Genomic DNA, 4,149 nt, shown 5'->3' with positions numbered 1-4,149 from the left:
CTTGTTGTTTTCCAGCTTGGCTCACACACATCGTTAATAATATGAAAGATTTACTATCGTCATGGGGAGTTACTGCGGGTCTATGATCCTCTTCCCATATATGACTTGCTCTGAGGGTGAGAAAATAGATTTCTCCTTTTCCATCTGCTGCTTGCTGTGTGGAACCTTTCCTGGACGCGCTGTCAGCACCTTGAGCCTTTCCAGGGAAAACAAGCGGCACTTTCGGATCTTCACCCTCAAGCTCTGGCACGGTCTTCCTCCACGAGCGTCAGGATTTGTCATAACTGCCAGTCCGGCTTAGACTTGACACTTTTAAGTTAACCACATGGAAAATTTCACATCATAAATTGGCTGATATGGAAGCTTCTGGCTAATATCAACAGAAGCGATCAGCAAAACCCAATCCATCTAAAGATCTATACCATCTAAATGAAAAAATGTTTTGCTGTAACATTTCATTTGTTACCTTTATAGTTTATTTTTTTAATCTGTCCATTGGGTCCTTCTGCAGTTTATAGCAACATGTTGACCACATTTAACATGGACCAGAGGAGGTGAATGAGAGTTGCCTTAGGAGATTATGAAGTGCATGTTAAAGATAAAGACAAAAATTATACATTTTAGGGCTGTCAAACGATTACTTTTTTTAAAGTAATTATTCGCACAATTTTCTTTGACTCTTTTCCTTCCATCGACGTTAATTAACGTTAACGGAAATCCCAATGACTACTGCCATCAGCGTTAAGTGACATCAAGTATGTTTTTTTTCCTCAATGGGCAGCTCTGGTTTCACGGGGGGGAAAAAAAAACCCCACTAACGATGGCCAGAATATGGCAGCATTGTATCTGTTTTTAATGGGATAATGACATGACAACATGGCGGATCTTAGGAAATATGTTTTCAAGGATGTCGTGAAAGATCAAAACGTCACAGAGCGTCACGAAACAAAAAGTAGTTTTCAGGTAGTAGTGTTCAAGTCACTGTTGTGCAGAAAATGTATCTTTTCACAAAAGCCCGTTTTCGCCTTATTTTTTTCATCATCGCTTGGCGTCACTCAAATGACCTATTTTCAGATGATGATTACTAAAGAACCGAATAAGGTAAAATCATATATATATTTTTGTTTCTAATGAGAGAATGGAATCCAATCTTTCATATGGCATGCACCATGCTTACATAGTCATAGCACACATGAGTGAAAATGCTTGAAATCGGGTGGCACTCTCGGGTTGTAAAAGAGTTAAATGCATGTTATGCTTCTTTTTTCGTCAAAGCTTGTAACAGTTAAAAACAGGAAATAAAACTGTTGATTTCTGAACACTAAAGAATCTAAATTTAATTTCCAGAGTTAATGCTTTAATTTTGACTGCCCTAATATGACTTGTATATTCATAATTAGACTATTCTATAAATATAAACTATTCCTCTAGATATTGATTTGACCACATTAAGAGTGACGATAATGATGTGTTTATGCATACAAGCAGGAGCAAATGCACTCTGCTGAATAAGGCGGTGGGTGTGTGCTTGAGTTTGTGCTTGTGTGAGCACGTCTTTGATATGCCGCCCGTGCGGGTCTCCCTGTTGCATCGTATCGGAGATCATTGTGCATCCATCAGCATGCCGTTAAGCAGAGGCCAGTGAGGATATGAAATGGCTCTCACTTTGAGGCCGCTGATCAATGCTTATAAACATTTCATGTCATAATCGGCCATCAAGCGGCACAATAGCACGCCGCTAACGCCTTTTCGGGCACGGAATGGCGACGCACGCGAATGCACGAGCCTTCGCTCGTAACATCTGCGGCGCTCTGGGTGTGTTTTACGCAACATGGCGATGGCTGAAGGCGATGAGGACACACGTTAGTTTGTGTCGCTCACAATTAAACAAAACACACTTTCAAGCATTTTAGCGATGTGCATGTGCATTGTGTGCGTATCATCTGGGGACGGCTTTAGAAAAGTAAGCAATTTATACAAGGTATCCCAGCTTGAATTAGCGGCTAATGACTCTATTAGCTTTCATTTTTGCACCGAGGAGATTTGCCTGCATAAATTAGTGCGCGATCATCGGCAAAGTGTCACGGCCAAAGGACAGTTTCTAAATACAACAGCCGGGCCCTGTCAGCCAGGCCGTCCGTTGATATAGACGTCTCCGCAGACTTTGTCGTTGAGCACAACAGACTTGTGCCAGTCACCGAGTGACAGGGGACTGCGGGGGCCCAGGGTGGGGGAAGCTCCCTCGCCGCCGTCCCTGAAAAGGTCAACTTGACGCGGGCACGGCACATCGACCTGCCCCCCTGTCGGCCCCGCTGATAAAAATCAGATAAACTTAAGACCACGCATCGATCGGCGCTGCGCAGCCTTAGGCAAATGTTGTCCGAGGACCGCCGCCTCCTCTCCTGCGCATATGATTACATGCAAGCAAATTCCAATCATGCGGCGTTGAAGGCCCGGGGATTAGACGGCGAGATGAGTGAAGGAGTGAGGAAGCAGACTTTGTTCTTTTCAAAGGGAAAAAGGGGAGTTATTAAGAAGTAGGATGGAGGACGGTAAGATTAATCGCAGAAATTCTGGCAGAGACAGGGAGATTTCATTAAGTGTGGGAGGTAAATGCCCGTACAAATGGGATATGTTGAACCAAGTTGAAGCTTTGTAGACATGTCACTGTGAAATAGGTGAAAATCTGATATTTATAGAGAGATGTTATTTTTCTTGAGTATTACCACTTCATTGAAACTGATTAAAGCACACTTATTGACGCATTTCTCAGTGCTCCAGGTTTTCAAATTAAGAGGCAATGTGTGCTTGCTATCGATTTTGAAATCGATATAACAATATTTGGCAGAATAATATTCAGATAACCAATCAGCCAATATGATGAATAAAATAACTTTTGGTCTCTTAACTCAGCACAACAGGAAAATATATATATATATATATTTTTACTTAAAGTGACAGTGTGCAGTCTATAGTGCTATCTAGTGGTGAACAAAGAAATCATTCTTTTTTTTTCTTTTTTCTTTTTTTAAACCTATGGATTTCAATAATGTGGAAAAAAAAACAAATTCTATCACATCAACATACATTTTTTTTAAATATAATCATAGTTCTAGTAATCACTAATTTTATTACATGGGTGTAGCCTTACCTTACAAGTCATGTTTTTCTGCTATCTTCCTGTTTTGGATGCCCAAGCAACAACTTTACGAGTATGCCCTGGTGATGCTTTTACAAGCTTTTTTTTTTTCTCTCCCCTTTTTTGTTTTGTTTTATTAGCTTCTCCCGCTAACTTCTCTTGTTAGCCACTCCAGCCTATGACTCTAACTCCTCCTAGCCATTCGCACGCTGCTTCAGCTAAATCTGACTCGCTTGGTCTTTCAGTTCTGCTCGCCGGGATTCACACCGGCTGCCAAATTGCCGTTGCTCGCCGAGATGCTCGTTCGCTTACGCAAAACAAGAATTGGTGATATGCTTGTGAAGTGTAATGTGTGTACTTCAAAATGCATGCACCTTGGCTGCATTATAGCGAGATCTAGTGGCCAAATATCACACACTGTCACTTTAACAGGGAGAAAAATTGGCTATTTTTTTTGTGACTTTTTTTGTTGGTTGGAAATGTTCGAATGTAATTGTCATTGTTTTATGTTGCAATGTTTTTTTTTATATGTACCAAAGGTTTTTTCTTTTTTTTTTGTCAATTTTTTCATCATATCACATTGTTACAAATTAGGACACTACTTTGAAAATCTAACCTTGCTTAGAAACCCTACTTTGAATCTCTATTTAAAACCCAAACACTACTTTGAAACCCTTGACACACATAAGCGATTAGTGCCTCCACAATTATTTTTATTGTATACTAGAAATCTTGTGTTCAGGCCATGCATCACTAGGGTGATGGGTGAGCTGGAGCCTATCCCAGCTGACTTTGCTGGCACAGTAAACCCTGGATGAGCAGTCAGCCAATTGCAGGGCAGCATGGACAACTTATTCTTATGACTTTATTAATTTATTTCCTTTTTTTTTGTATTTTTTTTTTCAATAATTTTTTAATTAAGTAAAATTAACTTTTTTTTTGTTTAAATTTTTTCAAATCAATTTCTTATTAACTTTTAACATCTTCTTATTCTGCAGGTGAAAAAAAAA

The sequence above is a fragment of the Festucalex cinctus genome, chromosome 19 (assembly GCF_051991245.1).
Source record: "Festucalex cinctus isolate MCC-2025b chromosome 19, RoL_Fcin_1.0, whole genome shotgun sequence".
Classification (NCBI taxonomy): domain Eukaryota; kingdom Metazoa; phylum Chordata; class Actinopteri; order Syngnathiformes; family Syngnathidae; genus Festucalex; species Festucalex cinctus.
This window is presented reverse-complemented; position numbering follows the sequence as displayed.